This window comes from Ixodes scapularis, unplaced genomic scaffold (genome assembly GCF_016920785.2).
Source record: "Ixodes scapularis isolate PalLabHiFi unplaced genomic scaffold, ASM1692078v2 PGA_scaffold1__304_contigs__length_218370807, whole genome shotgun sequence".
Classification (NCBI taxonomy): Eukaryota; Metazoa; Arthropoda; class Arachnida; order Ixodida; family Ixodidae; genus Ixodes; species Ixodes scapularis.
This window is the reverse complement of record NW_024609846.1, coordinates 161,963,617-161,982,856: the sequence shown is the minus strand read 5'-3', so window position 1 is coordinate 161,982,856 and position 19,240 is coordinate 161,963,617. Positions and strand designations below refer to the sequence as shown.

At 43.1% G+C, this 19,240-nt stretch overlaps 1 non-coding gene and 1 pseudogene across 1 annotated transcript; both read right to left on the bottom strand.

The window, feature by feature from the left end:
- LOC121835857 overlaps window positions 1–19,240 on the bottom strand; it is a 177,008-nt pseudogene that overhangs the window by 10,737 nt on the left and 147,031 nt on the right.
- Window positions 638–710, bottom strand: Trnas-uga. Its single transcript has one exon. It is a non-coding gene; the product is annotated as a tRNA-Ser (tRNA).

The following is a 19,240-nucleotide window of genomic DNA, read 5'->3' as shown; positions in this document are numbered from 1 at the left end:
TTCGAGCAGGCATGTTTGGCAATTTTTAGAAAACTAAATAAATTTTTAATAAATATTATTGCTTTATATTACAAGCAAGTTGTACCCATAGTTTGTTTGTAAAAAGTTTTAAAATTCTCCTAATTTTATTCTTTTAATTATTCACTTTCAAACTTGCCCCCTCCATCAGTGCGCGTTATTGCAACTGTCCACCTCTCCCTGCCTTACGATTTTTCTTGTCTCCAAATTTTTTTTCTGGACAAAACTAAGTGTGGATTGGTTTATACCAGACACTAGACAATGTCATATAAAAACATCAGTTGATTTAAAAATGTCGACCAGCCACCCTTTGGTTGATCTTATCTGAAATCACCCAGATGTGTGTTTCAAAGATTCAAGAAATATAAAATGTTAATATAGCTAAAATTCAAGTGTTCGCCAAACATTTGCAGCAGTAAAAAACAGAAGTGAGGGATACTTACTCAGTAATACTGCAGGCCGAACTAGAATCCGGCGTGTAAAGGATGATAATACAATTAATGCAAAGGTTCAAGCGAGCTGGACAATAATGACGAAAATAATTTCCGGAGAAAGGGAACAAGGGACAACCACATATCTCCAAACACAGCTAGGTGGCTGGTTCGCGACCGAAAAAATACGCCTGGTCCGGGTATCGAACCCGGGACCTCTCAAATTCAAGTTGAGCGCTCTACCAACTGAGATAACCAGGGGTTAGACGTCAGTAGAGCAAACCGGTTTTATCAGCTGCCACCTGTCTACGACGAACAAGGGTGAGCGGTCTGCGTCTTAAGCTTAGGATGATAATACAATTAATGCGAAGGTGCAAGTGAGCTGGAGAAGAACGACGATAATAATCTCTGGAGATGCGGAACAAGGAAGTCAAAGCACAAACACAAATCTACAAACACAGCTAGGTGAACGGTGCAGCTAATGCATGCTCACAGTAAAATGTATAGTTCTCGGATTAGGGATATACACGGATATATCCCTTTCAGCTCTATGTCAAGGCGCGCAGGAGAAAAACATCTGATGAATCAATCAAACATGTCGATGCAAGTTCACACTGAGATTCATTTGCCTTTGTAAAAGTTATGTTCGAGTTGCAGCATTTTGCTAATAGATGCTGCATAGAGCACATCAGAACCACAAGAAAGGCACATAGCCGCCTAAATATAGTTTTATGGGAGCAGTGCTGGCACTGTAGAGTATTGTCCGGCTTAATTTTAGCAACGGTGCAAAAAAGTTCAAGGAGCCCATGACTTCTAATGAGCCAGCTGCACCATCCCCACAAAAGACAACTGTAGCCATTGAATGTAAATTATTCAAGCTTGCATCTCAGTGCACAGCTCTCTGTGCTATAATCGAGGAAAAATGTGTACGAGGTATACTGAACAAACATTGACACGTCAAATTTTCCAACTTATAAATATGCATCCGCAAATTCTGGATATGGCTGAAAACGTAAAGTCAATAGCTATAACAAAAATGCAGTCATTGAATATATATTCGAGCATAGATATTATATTGCACAGAAAGGTTAGACGATCTTTCTTTGTGTCAACTAACTTATACCTGTTTTTTATCTGTTGGGCCGCTTTGAAACCTCTATAGAGCACGAGACTTTGGTAAGGTGTTAGCTATATTTTTTTATTGATACCCAGTTAAAATGGCTAATAAAATGAAATGGAAATTAAATTTATTGTTGAGGATTCGGCTGTGGCTTTTTATAGCCAGTCTAGCGGAGGTAGGGGTCCCGTGTTCTGGACATTGGTTCACGGTGCCGAGTAAATAAATGCGTAGTTTCTTGAGGCTCAAATCCGAATTCAATTTTTTTTTGGCTTAATCTGTACGATCACAAAAAAATATTAGTGGAAATGCCGGAGCGCGTTGCCTTCGATACATGCTGCACCAAGTCGATGCTGATAAAACTGTGGACTACTCCGACGCTCTGACGTGCACACCCTGGCAGCCCCCCTCCACTACGCTGTTTTTCAGCCTTGAAGTAACCCAGTCTATACGGAAAGTCACGCGCTCCGGTGTGTCCGCTCGTACTGTTCACTATAGTCCGCGCTGTCTTCATCAAAAGGCAATTAACCGACTGCATTCGAATTGCACATATTCGCGTTGCGTTTTTTATTCGATTATTCAAATTCAACGGCAACCACGTATGCGGGAGAATATATATATATATATATATATATATATATATATATATATATATATATATATATATATATATATATATATATATATATATCTTTTATTCAGCCTGAGGCAACAGGCCAAAAGTTTGAAACAAAACAAGACATTTTTCCCGTCTTTCTTCAGTTCTTGAAACATCTCGGGATTATGGAGGAAAACAATTGAAACTGCGTATGAAGTGTTGAATATTAAAAGGCAGAGCTTACTGTTATTCTTCTAAGTAGGCTAACTGCCTGCAAAAAAAATGGGAAATATCATGTGGATACGTTGTCTCGATTTCGCAAAGCAAGGTGACGAAAGTTCATTGATGAATTCTGGAGCATCAACTTACTGTAGTTTATCAGTCTCATAAATGTTTATAAACATTTATAAATCTTGTTTATGTTCAAAAGTTCCACTGTAAGAATGTTCTAAAACCAAGCAATTGTCACAGGCAACAGGTACATATTCGTTCAGACAAGACACGTTTGTCTGAGTGGTACCACCGCGCCGCGTTCTTATTTGTAACATGCCGTCGATCAGTTTGATCCACTTCATCTGCTTCACAAGATAGTCCTCGCACAATTTTGTGTGCATAAAAAAATTCGGTGCTTTCGCATCGCCAATGTTCTGGTTTTAGGTAGGTTTATAGACAAATTTTATTTAAAACGCATTTAGCTATACGTCGCCCCGGATAGTCCAAAGTAGGGCTAGATTTAAAGAACAATTTTACCAGATTGCCAACATGGCCACAGCAACAGTTTGACTGGTCGACAAAGATTATTTCCTCGATAAGCTTTTCTTGAATTTTAGACACTCTAAAGACGCTCAGAAAGTTTAAACGTTTTTGTTCGTTTTTTTTTTTGTTTTTTTTTGCCGAACGCACACTTTTGAATTTGGCGGCAGTACCGAGAAACAAGCGAGAATGGGGGCAGCTGCACCATGGCGGCTAAATCACGGTGGACGAGCGCCGGAGCAGAAACACAATGCGTCGTCTGGCTCGTAAGGCAGTTTATCAAACACTGAATGCACCGGTGTGCACGTGTACGCCTGCCCCTGCGCACATTCTCGTCTTGATTTCACATCCTGCCGAGCCGGTGCAGGTGCGCTGCTGCCCTTCCTTAGCTTTCTCAAGATTAAAAGAAAGGCCAGACTCGCACGTATGAAAAATGTCCGTAATCGTACTAACTACAACTTTATCCGCATTATTTTTGAACAGTAAAAGAAACTCATCTACTTATCTGAACACGTTGGAGACTGGCGTAGACTCAATAGCTTAAGCAATAGCACCGGTAAATTCTCGCAACAACAATATTACTCAAGACTTGCGCAACACAAAACACAATACACCCCCCCCCCCCCCCCCGGATCTTTGTGAGATACCCCGTTTTGCCATCCACCAAAGCGGAAAAAGTATCAAAGAACTTGAGCCAGAAAAAGCTTGCCAGGACTTTTGTTCCCCATTCGTTGGGCGTTGTATGTAGTCTACCTCTTTCCTGTGAACGATGCTATGTCGCTCAGACTGGATGGTGCCTAAATGACCGGCTACGAGAGCACAATCTTTCCTTAACATCAACTGTAGGAAGTCACCTTTAGGTACCTAGTAAGACCTGTGCGTGCTCGCCTTTTGTACAAAAAACCTCAATCGTTGGGAAGCGGCTTCAAAAGAAAAAAAAAAAAAAAACACGCGAGGTGCTTGAGGCGTGTATCACCTTGGGTTAGCCGATCGCTGCGTTTGTCAGCCGTCGGTTGCTTTGAGCGAAAAAGAACTTGTCTTCTTGCGATCATTTGAGTGTGACGAAACTGTCCTCCCGGTACCGGTGACCCCTGTCATACATGAAGGCTGCTTCATTGTTCCTTTTTTCACCTAACGTACCAGAGTTGTGAGTACGCGCCTGTCTGTGTTCTGGGGTTTTTCCTCTTTTCTCCTTGTCTCTTTATGCACAATTTTTCATCATGTTCAACGTTTACCAGCTCGCCCAAATTACCACTTTACCATTATCATTTGGCAAAAACTTCCATTCCTGAATTGCCAGAGGCAGTCTTGAATTTGCGAGAAAAAAAATATGAAGCATGATTGTTGTTGCTTTTAACAGATGGTCAATTCTGGCGAAAAATCGTTTGGGGGTGTTGAGAAGGGCTGTATTCGTCTGCGAGTTGAAAGAATATATCTTACAAAAAATAAGTAGTCGGGAATGCTTGTGTTGCTAGGAAAGTATCTGGAGACCTGAACAGATGGTAAAAACGTTTTCGTCAGCGACCTCACAACGAAACCTTTCACAATCATCATGGTTGATTAATGTGCGCTGGCTAGCACTGTCCATTTGCATTCTAACGACAAGGCTTTTTGGTTATATCAAGACAGCTGAGCGGAAATTGCAGGTTGAGGCACATACATTGTTGCGTCCTCTTTACAAGAATATCCTGGAGGTTGCATCATGTCCCACGTGGCAAAGCGGGAACGTGATACGTCACAATGAATAGCGAAGTGCTGACCTCGAAATGTGTGAAAGGTCAATCTATCGCATGAACGGCGAAAACGTGTAATGTGGGTTGGGAGACACCTCCTTGTAAACACAAGACTTGTTTCTCTTGGGTCCAGCGCTTAGCTCGAAAGTTGTGTATCTTGTGTTGGATGGCACCAGATAAGGGGCGTGATATTAGAAAAGGTAGTTGACGGCACAACCGCTGAAGAGTTAGTTTCTGAGGAGGATTCTTGACGTCTCATCTTCGATAATCCATGTCGGAAGGGATGCTCGAGTAATCAATGTAGCGATCCTCCAGGATATCAACTTGCACCCGAAAAAATGCTACAATGACGGCAACCTGTTCTACTGGTCGAAAGGCAGATGTGTCTGCTGAGTATGCGGGTGCCGTCTCTTTGAAGTTCTAGCGGTACCGAACAGCTAGGTGTGCGAAAACAATGCTGGTAGGCGTAACATCCACAACCCTTTAGGGATATGGTTCAAAACTACATTGCGTCGTTAAGCTAGCGAAGCTGTAGGACATTGTAAGATCTGTTAATCACTGTTCGACTGAGAAGGTTCTTGAAGTAATCATTGATTAAGAAGTCACGTCGTCAAAATCAGCCGCGAAGTGCCGGTTTTGTAAACTCGTAATTAACTTTAGACAGTCAAACTCTCTACACAGCTCTCTTGGCGTCACATAAGAGATACCTAAGAGGCATCTAAATTTATTCATTGGCGGAAGATCAGGATTTACGTTGATGGTTGCAATTAAATTTGTCCAAAATTCCAGCCACTCGCAAAGGCTACATGTAAAGGTTTGTATCTTGAGTTTCGAAAGCGCGACTAAGTCTCATTGTCAAAGGTGTTGGAGGAAGGTTGCTAGAAGTTTTCGTTCTTGCAAGGAGGTCATCTACTTGAGCTTGATGAGTCGGGGATTTGTCGAGGCTGTGGAAATGTTCGAAGGGTGCGGCAGGTTGCCTTGAGACTGCACGGAGCAATGGACGCGTGTGTTGCTTTTGGCTATTTCCCACCCGGTAGTTTTGTCCTTCCATGTCGTTATCGAGATTTGCATCGATGGCCAATGCTACTATTTATCTGTCGAGATCTACCAGGTTTGCTCTCTTCTCGCAATGGTAGTCGAACTAACACCACACTTTGAGCTCTAGGGTGCCCGCGTACTGGAAAAGAACGCCTGTGCTGAAGAGCGCTCTGGTCACGGCGGCCCGAACAACGCCATGTGTCTTTCGAAGGCGGATCATATCCTCTTCCGGGTTTCGGCACTAAATTTTGTTGGAGGCAGAGAGAGATCCGGGTCGTTGTCTGGTTTCTAAGGCCGCTTATCGAACATTGAGTATTGCGAAATGCGCGCTTGCTGCCGCTCCTGCGCTCGATTTCTTCTTAATCTTGCAGACGCTACGCTAGAGATTGCAGCTATATAAAGACAAAGCATGGAAACAACGATGCTGCTAAGTTTCCGCAGTTCGTCAATGGATGCTCTGCTCAGGGTGTGGAGCTGCACAAGACAATGGCTTGTAGCGCCGCACGGCGTCGCAAGCCACTAGGCGGCTTTCGCTTCCTTTCGCTGTAGTGAATTTTCCTCGGACATATTAAGTCTGGTTTAATCTTTCTGTAATTTCAGTTAAAATATCCTTTCATTTAAGGCTTGATCGAATACTGGTATTTGTTACATTCTGAGATATATTTTACATCACCAAAACGGTCAGTTTGTAATAATCTCTATTACAGCACGTTAGATGCGCCCGTTTCTGAAACAATGCTGCGGGAAATGAGGAAGCTTTATTTACCCGCTGAGCCATTTTTAAATAAATGTGTTTTGAAGTAGGACATGTATATTGTTCATGAAGTATTTCTTTAGTGTTTATATCACATACACAAGTTAGGTATAGTTACACTTTGGAAATGCACTTGTTAGTGTACAGGGGTTAGGTGTATTTCGATACTGCAAGGCTAAAGCTTAGTTCTGAAAACAGAGGTTAAACAAACTTAGTATGAAACAGAAGGAGAGTATAAATAAGGAGCTGTCACGTCTATTACACGTGTTTTAGATGAGGAACTTGAATATTATCGAAACCAGTGTCGCCACCATTTTTAGTGACATGTATTTGCAAATCACCTCAGCATCACTCGGCGTGCTTTTTAAACCTGAATCACACTTCGCGATATTTTAATTCAAGAAAACCCGTCACCTGCACGCATTTTTTATTGCTGTAAAGGAAGATAAAAAAGAAAAGACGTTTACAATACTCTGTAATGCCGAATCAAAGGGCAGCTCTTGAGGAGGAGGAGGGGGGGAAGGGTACGGAGAAGAGGGTATGTCTCTCCTCTTCCTCCTCCCCCTCCCCTCCTCCTCTCCTCTTTTCTCCTGCATCCTTCCCATTTAGCGGGGAAATTTTCCCGCTAAATTTAGAGGGAATTTTTCTACTAAATTTAGTCAATGTTTTCCCGCTAAATTTGGAGATTTTCCCCCTAAACTTAGTGGATAATTTTTTCCACTAAATTTAGCAGAAAAATATTTCGGCTAAATTTAGCAAGACGATTCTTCCGCTAAATTTAGCGGGGAAGTTTTTCGCTAAATATAGCGGGGGACTTTTTCAAATAAGTTAAGCGGGGAAACCTTTCCGCTACTTTTAGTGGGGGAATTCTTCCGCCTAATTTAGCGGGGAAATTTGTTTACCGCGAAATTTAGCGGGAAATTTTTTACACTAATTTTAGCCGCTAAATTGTTCCGCCAAATGTAGCGTCAACCTTCCCTGCTAGATTTATCGGGAAACATTCCCTGCTACATGTAGCGGAAAACTTTCCGCGATAAATATAGCGAAAAACTTTCACGCTAAAGTTAGCGGGGACATTCTCCCATAATGCAAAGCGCAGTCACGCCCGGTTGCATTATTCCCATAATGCAAAATCTGTAAAATCTGTATATATGTTGTTTTTTGTACTCTTTATTCCGCAATATTTTATTTTGTTTTTATGCTATGACAAAACTTTGGCGGCGACCCTCACCTACAGAGTCATAGAGGAGATGCAATATAGTATACAATATTACATCGATTCTAGGACTCTGTAGGTTAAGATAGCCGCCTATGTTTTATGATAAGATAAAAATGAAGTAAAATAAAACACCAAAATTTGTATATTTCTTATAATAAATACGCGACGTTTAAATTGGTTTACACCACGGTAAACGCCAAGTGACACTCTTTTGTTCAGTCGTTGTATCACGTAACACCGTGACGTCACGACCTGAAGTCACGTCATGTTGCGTAAGTTATGGAACGCGTTGACCAGGGATTTATTGGTTACCTGCTCAATACCGTTTCAATATTGGTCAATATGCTTAAAGGGATTGTCCGGTCCTATTTTTTATTTGAGAAAACGATTGTTTATCATTGTTATTGCCTCGAGACGCATCGTACGTGCAATATCTGAATTTGATATGCCCCTCTGCATGAGTAATTGAATTTATACTGCTCCAATCGCACTCTAGCGTAAACGCTGCTTTCGGTGGCAACATGGGAGCTCTGACGTCACACAACACACAGCGAGTATTTCCGTCGCGTCGTTACCTGCGAGTGAACACCTCAGCGTGCTTCGTTTTTGTTGTTGTGCGTGACTTGTTTCGTGGTTGGGTGAGATTTTTGTTGCGCGGTTGGGTGCCACAACCACCGGTCAGCACATGTGAGCCAAGACATGACGGCCCACACTTTTTCCGCGAGACGTACAGTGACGAGCGAAATGGATAATCGCCATGCCTAGGGACTAGGTTCCCGTCAAGATCGAGATCTCGCTTATGCAGCAATCAACTCACAGAAGAGAGCTACGCGCTGAGCTCTAAGCGGACAGAAGGCTCGTACGCTGAGGTGTGATGCTGTGCCGACGATGTCAAACTACGTCCATCCACTCCTCGCCCAAATCGGGTCAATCAATTTGTTTAGCAGCGAAACCCAACCAACAGCTAGACCACCTGGAAACGATATTAAAAGTTCTATTTAGCACGTGTGCAGCCAAATTATGTTTGACCCGCTTGTGAAAATAGAGCGTGGCTACGATTCACCAAGCTCGTCCAGGTCGAGTGACGACATGCAATTGTACGATTCGCCGGTTGCCTTCGACCCGCGGTCATCGCCTCTGAAGGAAAGACCCGCAGCCTCATCACCGATCCAGTGGATCCGCCTAAATGTGCACCTAGTTGCCGCTTCAGAGGCGATATCTGCATCCTTTGCTTTGCAAGCGCTCCTAATTCGATCGGTGGCCGTCGCAGTTGTGTTTACGCGAAGCGGCATACGTTTGCTCGAAGCTTATGGCTGTTTTCGAATAATATCCTGCTAAAAGGCGTGACTTTCTTTGCGAACGCCTGGGAACTGCATTAAAAGAACCGTATTTCAGCAGGGTACAGCCTAGGGCAGTGGTTCTCAACCATCGATGTTTCGCGGACCCCTTGTGGATCGGCGGAGATGATGGAGGATCCCGTTCGTGGTGAGACGAGAGGAAAGGTATAGGTTAAATATAATAATGGTTTAATAAATGAATATAACTAAGGGCTAGTGTGAAGTAGACCTCTCTTATTGACGTTCACGCGAAAAAAACTCGCCCGAAAACAAACATTACTTTTCGACATCAAAAAAAAAAAAAAAAGAGACAAACTTTTATTGCCGGGCTTTACTGATGAGGTAGGGCTTCGCGAACCCCTCGAATGCCTTCGCGAAACCCGAAGGGTCCACGGGCCCCCATTTAAGAGCCACTGTCCTAAGAGACTATATGATTCGAAACAAAATACAAGACATCCATCGACCAACGCTTGTTATTCCGACCATCCGACAAGCCTTTGCGTTTTGTGACGTCACGCAGCACCCTACGGATGTCAGCATTGACACTGGCGAAATTCAGGTTGCAGTTTTGTACATACGCTCATGAAAGGTTTAATCTATAACGGGAGAACATATATCAAAATAAAAGTGTCGTTTGTCTACATGAAGGTTTCCTCGACGTAACGAGCGCAAAAACTTAAGTACGTCCGGTTTCGACCAAGCAATCCCTTTAAACAAAAATTTCATTCATTCCAGAATTAATTTATTTTTACACGTAACCTTGCTTCATGATTTTGATATATGCGACAGCGCGGCTTGTTTATTTTCTGTCATGAACATTGGGGATAAAAATGTGGCACTCTTGGAATAGTTTGCCTTTAACCTTTTCTTATTATTAATGTATTTTAGGTTAGTTCTAAATTAGAAAGTTGACGGGAACAAACACAGGAACTCCATCAAGAAATTAGCGCGTGCCTCATAAGCGTCGTTTCAATTAGAAAGTTATTACAAGGTCATTGGGAATTCTTTCCCTCTATGCAATTTTAAATCATTGGACTAAGATTCCTCGATGGTCGAATAAATAGGAACTCTCAAAACAGTGCATAACTGCTAGAAAAAAAAACGCTCAAAGGTGCGTGAATTTTTTAGAAGTTATAATTCAAGATTTTATCTAATATCCTAATTACGTTCCGAACGAATTTCGGCTGCAGGTTTGTATGGACAGCGGGAAGTCAGTCTCAATGGGCGTCTCATGTATGCGCTGTAGATGACAAGTTTAGCCCGTGTTCTACCACCGCTAGCCTCGGGTATCACTCCGTATTTCCTATTCCTGCTTCTTGTGTTTTTATTAGAAGTCTCGTACGACGACCCATTGTGTCCTTATGGGGCTCACGTTCCTTTGGGGTACAATCTTTATTTGTTTTTATCATTTTCCATATCAGAAAAAGAAAATCTGTAGGATAAATCCGCGGACATGTCAATTCTAATCTTGACCAGGAATCTCATATTTCACTAGCTTGGAGCCTAATCAATGGGCGCGTCTTGGAGAGGTTTCGGAACGCCCTCGGATCTTGCCCTGTCATCAATGGAAATCCTTCCTGCGCGTGGTAAAAAATGGTGTCCTTCTGCAGACTGTGTCTGGCCTGCAGTCTACCCTGCGTCGTATGCTGGACTTGTAAGCTCACGGCATCTCATTGTTTTATCAAGGCATGACATAGTTGCGAACCGAAATTCATCTATCACAACTCCGATAATCACGGAGCTGCAAGCTACTCCTCATGCATTATGTTGGCGCTGTTTTGACGTGTACGCCGATTACCTACCCATTTGAGAATATATAGGCCTGAAGCGAAAAGTAAAAATTGCCTCTTGGTGAGAGGAAGAGAGAACATCACGATTTTGTCTCGTGGTGTGCTCGATATGCCTCGTCCTCGTCACCGCAATTGCACTACCTAGCGGCTCCGTAATGATAGATGCAAGGCGCCTTCGCCACGTTGACTGCCGCCTCCGATTTCAGATTCAAGACCACGAAGGCCCTCAAGAGGACATCACAACCGCTGAGCCACAGGGATCCTGGCGTAAACAGGAGCCCGCCAAAGCGCCGTAAAAAACGGGGAGGCAAGAACTGAAGCGAAAACAGCGCTTTGGTTAAGGGGTCTCCAGAGAAAGGTGGCGGTTGAGGAGAGAGCCAGACAGGAGGGATTATCTCTGGTAGACCTAAAACGCACAAGCCAAATGATGCTTAGAGGTAAACAGTAAACACCCGTCTTGGGGTGGACGGGCCCAGACAAATCGTTGCGCTCAAGTTGCACTGAAAGAAGGGAAAGGGGGGGGGGGCACAAAGAGAGCTTTGCTCGTCACGATAATGAACCTTGATGATGCATCCGTCATTAAGTTGTCTCGACGGCATGAAATTCATTAGTCATTCCGCCGGAGAATTCGTCTTTCCGAAATTTGCGGTGTCGATGCACTCCGGTGATAAACAGTTTTATGGTTCCCGGATGTAGTGCCTCCCCTACCTTTTTCTTTGGCGATGCATGTATATGGTATATTATGGAAGCCCACAGTTTTCTTTTTTTGTTCTGATCTTTACTGGATGATTTACTCTTTATAATTTGCTGAAACCCGATTGGTATTCACCTTGCGACCCAGAAGAGAGGACACTTGCAAGTTGTGCTATCAACTGTCGATGTTTTGTATCTCCCGAGACAGAACATCCTCCTCAATTTATGAATACCTATTAGATACATTATCTAAGAATTAAGTTAGTCAAGGCGGTCAGGTTAAATTCATTTTGCATCTCATTTTATTACTACAACCAGAAATAAACTAAGTTAATTTATTATTTTAACAGAGATCTGCCCTTCAGTATTTTAAAGAAGGCAAAAACACTACAGTTTTATCTCAAGACTATGGTGCGTTGGTGCTTCATACATAAAATTTGGATTGAAGGCGCTTCTGAAACGTAGGTTAGATATAAATAAAAAGCTTTCCGAGTAGAGGTCTGCGCATGTCCGAGCTTCCCTTCCGCCTTGTTTTTAAGGTTCCGTGCGTATCAGAGGAAGAGGGTAGATGCGAAATAGTAAGCTCATGCTGGTGCACATAAGACGCTATTCTCACGTTTGATTGCTCTCGGCTGCTACATATGGTACAAGTTTCTTACAGGAAGGGCTGCTATGGGCTCTTCCTATCAATGGGAATGCCGTCCGTTGTCGTTTTAATCACGTTGCTGTAGTCCTTTTAGTAGGGCCTAGAACGCCCGTCGTAGATATCGCCAAATGATTGACGATCCTCCGCCACCACGGTGTTCTCAGGATTTGACCACTGGCCCACTGCGTGTGACCTACCGAATGTAGAGCTACGCCACATTAAATAATTTTTTGTCAAAGCTAAACCACAGCTTTGACTTGAAGTCTTTGTAACTGGCATTCGTTAAGCCTACATGTGCGTATGAGTTTCGTGTAGCGCCTTCAAATGATCGCATATGCTAAAACGTCGCGAAAGAATTTTTTCATACTTATTTTATTATAAATCTAATCGGACTTAATCCTTGAAATTGAAAGCCTAGTCTAGGTAGTGGAACCCGATGTCCGATTTAAAGGGTTTAGCTGCCCAAATCCATGCCCATTGTCATTGTCGCATAACGCCACTCGCCACCTGGTATCCCGCCACCCGTGACATACCGTCACACCCCCTGCCCACAGAGCTTCTGTGCAAATGCATGCGTGCGTGCGTCCGTAAAATCGCAGCGCGAGCCATCGGCACTGCTAATGTGAGCTCGTGCAGTGACTTCAAAGCATGGTCCTAAGCGCACGCCGGGCACTTAACCGTGACTGCGAAATAACGCAGTAACGATCTACTAAAACTGCATACGGTGCTGACCGGGGCGTAAGGTGCCGACCGCGGCAGAAAAAGCAAAGCGGAATACAAGGCTAGACTTGCCGCTGTCGTCACGGAACGCCCGGCTCGTCAAACTAAAGAGCAGAAAGCATCGCAAGCAGGAGTCTTCTGTCGTCGCACGGAAAAAAGTCAGGTGCGTACAGGTGCGACCAAAGTCAAGAGACTTTGCTGTCAAGAACCCACGGTGCGTGAACGGGACACCGATGCCCAACGACTTCGCCGTGTTGTGTAGCAGATATCCCTCTGACTACTCCGGATTCACATATGACGTACCATGTTTCACAGATAATGTTACAAACAGGCTGACGCCACCATGGAGTTATTATAATGCACGATGGAGGTTCAACTAGGGCTAGTGTTTACGCGACTTCCGTAACGCAAATCGAAGCAGACAGCAACAAGTCTAGTTGTGCGGTGCTTCTGTTTATTCCTATAAAAAAACGCCCGTGCATTTTCTGTGTTTGCTGGAGAGTAACAAAAATAACGTTGGCATTTGGGTCGTACCGAGTAAAATTAACATTTTTATCAATGTAAAAGTTTAAATGTTTTAGTTACAGTATTTTGCTTGATCAGTGAACGATATCGATCTTCACTATATTTATGTCCCAAACCTCTGTTCCACAGCAGGTGGGTGAAAACAATCGACAATTCTAAGTAAAATATCAATCAAAAGGAATGAAGAGTGCTTTCGAGGCTCGCCAGCATTCCGGTGACAATCAAATTCCCCTAATGTGACAGGCCTGTCACCTTATGAAAATTTCCCCGTCGTACATCTTTACGACCGTCTAAAAACATCCAAAACGTAAATAATAAAGTGCGTGGGCTATGAAAGATGTAATTTTTATTTATATTTGTATGCGGGAAGCTTTTATTGGGGTTAAGGAGTACATGCTTTCTGGCTTTTCCATATTGCAAAACTTTCGTGCGTGCAGGACATGTTTTTAAGCAGAACACGCATCTTCGCATATAGGCAGGAGCATAGAAAATAAAAAAAAATAATTAATTACAAATATGATTATATTACTTAGCCTTCCCTTTATTTTGATCATTTACATGCACCTCATTCAATTTTGCTACACATTTCTTACCGCCTCTCTGCCTCTACCCTCCTCGCACTTTATATCTATCTCTCACATTCTTGGTTTCTCCGATATCCTCCGCTCGCTTGGCACGTAGATCTCCCATGCAAAACAAAAATCGCCGAGGTCGTGTTCGCGCTAACAGTGCCCGATAATGCACAGACACGCATGTATGAAGCTGTTCTAGGAATGTGCTAAAGGTTATTAATATAAAAGGAAGAACACAGCAACTGAGCATTATTTTCATTCATGTGATTGAGAAATCTCCTAAGCTTTTTACTACATTATAATTATTCGTGATATTTGCTCTGTTATTCAAGTGCCGAGAAAATAATTCCCCACTTTTCCCCGTAGAAATGCAATTACCGGAAGTAATGCCCTATCGGTTGCTTTCCGGTTGGATTTCCGACATCACAGAAGCGCCAGCTGAACCTCTAGCGTACAATATAATAACTCTATCGAATGCAACTGTCTCACGCGCAGATCTCGCAGTCGCTTTTTGTGGCTGGTGTTCCAGAGTCGAATTCCAGTAAATCGCAGAATTTAAAAGGGTCATAATAATATATTAAATTTACATTTTACGAAATGCTTAGCTGGTTGAATGTAAACAAATAAAGAATACAGTGGATGCACAAATGTAATTCTTGAGGTGAAAGTTTGAGAGAAAAAGGGGACAATTTAAGCCTTTATAATTTCCCGAAAGCTTTTGGCACTTTTGTAGAGATTAAATTACTCTGCTAATTTCTGTATGCCGGTTACAGGATATGGATGGGACACCAACACAATGTCATCACACGTACTTTCAGCACGGAACGAAGCCCGAACGCCGGAACGCGTGGCCATCGACACAGGCTGCGCCACGTGGAGGACCCCTGGGAAACAATGAAAATACGCCGGGATCCGAGGGTGTGGGTCCTTATAAGATGTGCTCGACCCTCACGCGGCACGTCTGGGACTTCCGCGTTTCGCGTGTGGCGTGCTGTAAGTCCCGCCTCTCGGGGTGCTTTTGTGTCGTCCCCGAAATACGCAATGCAAGACAGGGCGCATCGATGGGTTCTTCTCGGCAAAAACTCACCAGCCATGCACGCCTTTGTGTGCTATTGTCACGGAGAAGGAATCATTACAAAAAAGGTCAGCGTTTACTTGCAAAATCACCTCTGCACTCTGAAGCTCTATGATATTTAGTGGAAAACAAATCACAGATCAGGTGGAGTTTCTTCAGGGGCATGTTCCGGTGTAAGTTGTGGCGTTTTCTTTTGAGGTCAACGATATCCTCTACGCGGTGTATCACGAGAACTTGATTGTTGCTGTATATTAGAGTACTGAGGGAAGCGCTGTTGTCGGCTTCCAGAACTCATGTGCTATCGATGTGGGCGGTTTCATGAAACTTTTGAAGTTTCATCTGCAGTCTACTTTCGTTCTTCTTGGGTGCGGTTATTACCTGCAAAAATATGGTATTTCCTTTAGATATTGCATTTAACCTGTGATTTGCGTTAGTTTTTAGCTAATTTCGTCCAAAATCTACAAATTGGCTTGGAAGGGAAACAAGTATGTTAGGTGTTTAGCTATGTGGACGAATGAGTGCATAAAGGTCACCCACGAACTCCCAGATAGCCAGTTTCTGCAGTTTCTCGACTTCATACTGGAGTCCAGGGGAAACCACGTTTGTTGGTGTTCAAGCCCACGCTCCCAAAAATTTAAAGACGTTTACAAATCTCTGTAACGCAAAGTTAGAGCACGGCCCTTGTGGAGTAGGGGAGGGTACGGAGGGGAGGGTATGCCCCTCGTCCACCTCCGTACCCTCTCCTCCTCTCCTCTTCCTCCACTCCACCTCTGCTTTTTGTCCTCCCCTCCTTTCCTCCTCCACCCGTTCTCCCCTCCTCCTCCTCCTCCTCCTTTCCCGCTCCTCCGCCTCTCCCCTCCTCATGCTTCAATCGTTCTCCTCTCCCTTCGTTCCTTCTCTGCCCTACCTCTCCTCTTCATAATCCCCTCCTCCTCCTCTTCCGCAATTTACGCCAATTTTCTCGCTAAATCTAGCAGAAAAACTGAATTCGTTCCTTGGTTGACGCGACACCAAGTCATGTGACGTCATTTTCCCTGTTAAATTTAGCGGGAAATTGAATTCGTGTTGAGGTCACGCGACGTCAGCTTTCCCTCTAAATTTCGCGCGGTTACGCCGACGCCGACGGCTACGCTGCTCAACCCGCAAACGGGCGCCTAAGAGCTGCGCTCTAAAAGGGAATCCACCACTATGATTCCACACATGTATAATTAGTAAAAACGGGTATTACCGCGTCTTGCCTCCAGGTGGCACTTCACAAATGATGTGACCATGTTATGCTTCAAGTTAAAGCAAGTAGGTAGGCCAGCTGGTTAAGGATAGACATAGAAACCCTTGAGCTAGGAGACAAAAAGGGCGGACAGACACGACACTCTCAGTTTCGTGTCTGCTCAACTTTTTTTGCCCCTAGCTCCAGGGTTACTATGTCTATGTTAAACATGACAGCTTGTGCCTACAGGGTAATCGACTGAGATGTGTTTGTAATCCAACTACCGATTCGCTTAGAGTTGCTGAGGTGCTGCTCAACAAATCAAGGGCTGTGTCAGGGTATAGGTTACACACAAACACAATACCTGATGTCAGTATGTACTTGCACAGTATTCCACATAACTTAGAAAAGGTGGCCAAATGATTTCATGTGCCACATCTGTTTTCGGCCCCACGTAATTTGGCCCAAATATTCACGCGGGTAAAATATAAAAATGAACGGCACGCGCCTAAGAACCGTCAAACATTGCAAAAGGTTTGTGCAATGTAATGTAGGTGTGATTTACAGAATGCCGCTGACATGCGGTGGGGTGTATATCGGCTAGACAAGAAAATCGAGAGGATGCGCGAGCATGACCTGTTACTGCGATCAACAGGAGCCTACCTACCTATTCATTGCACAGATTGCTCGTGCCAACCCAACTTTCAAAATACGATTGTGGGGAGGGCCCCTGAAAATAAGCAAGGGAAGTGCTAGAAGCGCATGCTGTGAAGGAAGGAGGTACTGAAGAATGCATCAGTTAGCCGCCAATGTTTCTGCATCAAAAAAAGGTTGATTTTTATTGACACGTGGTGATGGGTGACGTCACGGCGTGATTCAGTGTGTTTTGATCGGTGTTTTTTTTTCGCTTTAGCACTGTTTTAATAAATGTGCAGTTGATAGTAACGGCTCATTCTGTTCGCTTTCCTTATTGTCCTCGCCTATCGTCAGCGACTTTAGTTGTGTAAGTCATAAACCAACTGGCCTGTTTCGCCACGTTAGCACTGTTAATTTTTAGGGGTGTCTAAAATAGATTCAGGTTACTTTTTTTCTAAGTATGAATGTCACTCAATGGTTAATTTTTAACTAGAAAAATATTACAAGCTAGCTGTATCATCAACGGCATTCAATTAAACGCCGTCTCCAAGTTCTTTTCTTGCAGTACCTGAGGTTTATATTATGATTGAGACGTCCAATATCATCTGTCTTTTACGCTATGATAACTCACTTGATAATGGTGCATTCACGGAATTAGCGAAGGCTATATTTTCCTGCCGAGTTACATGTCGATGCCTTGTGTCTCTCTATGAAAACGTACGTTGCTCATTGTTCTTGCAGCTATTCTGCGTACAAAACACTAAATATTGTGAAGGATATAAAAAAGACTAAAGTTATTTCATGAAAATATAGAAGAGGAGGCTGAAGGAGCTAGATGAGCGTATCAATCCTTATGGGCGTTTGTAAATATGTTCAGTTAATGCACTGGTGCCTAAAACAAGCAGGCACTATACGGTCACCCTTCCGCAGTCTTGAATGCGTTACTTATAAAAAACGAAATCGATTACGATTACATTTACTTTTAGTTTAAACTTGTCAAATTAGATTACCCAATTAATTGCGAGAAAAATAGTTCACTCACATAAAAAGGTAACCGTTACTTTTTCGATTACTTCTGAATTTTGAAACGGCAGAATATTCTGTCGGTTTATTATGTAATTTCAAAACCTGAATTACATATCAGTCATCTAAATCCACCACTTTTCATAGACAATCCTCCTTTCGGCGATATGGTCTGAAAATTCCTTGGCACGAAACTTGTTGAAAAAGAGGGAGGCTGTACGGAGCGCAGTTCGTCTGCTTCTTGTCCAGGAGTTGTAGTGAAGTCAGAACGCCAAGTTCTGATTGGCTCTGCTTGAAGGATAGGGGGTAGACCTCAAGGCAGCTTGCTTTTGAGGTATGCCTACCCACTATCCTTCAGTCAAGGCCAAACAGATCTCAGCATCATTCTGACGTCGCGGCAAATCCCGCGCAAGAAGCGAACGACTTGCTCTTCGCATTAAGAAGGGAAAGACAAATCATTTGAACGAACTTGTTGGTGAACAATAAGCCACAATGAGCGCAAGAGATGTTTGCGGAGCTGAATGTAGGTCACGGAATCCCAATAAAGTTAATAGTACATAGCTTTTTTATAAAACGACAGTTCGCAGTCGCCTGTACCACGTCCATGAAACTTCATAAAACTTCATACCAAAACACTTCTCCAAGCCTAATTTTAAAAAATTGCGGATTCTTCTGTTTTGCCAACCCCTCATCGTTCGCGTGATAAATAGATTATTATTTTGCTCCACATCAGCTTTGACATTATCCTTGTTTTTCACTATTCACGAGCCACTCCAGTGTGGGCGTGCATTAGATCAGGATTTGATTTTTTTTTTCTTATGAGGGAACGGGCGAATTTTTTATGGTTTAATAAAGTCTCAGATGCGTATCTCCAAACTCGGCACTGACGTTCTTTTTTTTTTTTTTTTGACAATTGGATTTGCACATTTTTAGTTCGAAATACAACACACCACTATATAAACTGTTCAGATAAATATCTTGATTTTTCTTTTTTGAACCTAAAAAGAGTTGTATTTTTTAAGCTTTAGAATATTTAAAAAAATGCTTTTGGTATTTTTATCCCTTATCGAAATTTCATTCGGCATGTACGCAAATGAACGTCATCCTTTGAAGCATGTTAACGCTGGTATATCCTAAGTTATATTTTCCCTGCGTTTCTTGTTTTATAGATATTAATGACCGATATAATTGTGTTTTATACGCCTCGCAAGCGGGCTCATTTTCGTCTTCTGCGCATGAGAAGGGAAGTAGCGGTGACGTCAGAACGCCGAGCCCTGATTGGCTGATCGCGACCCCCTATCTGAGCGTCGTCTGCTCCTTTGCAACGTCGTCTGCTCGCAACGTCGTCTGCGTCT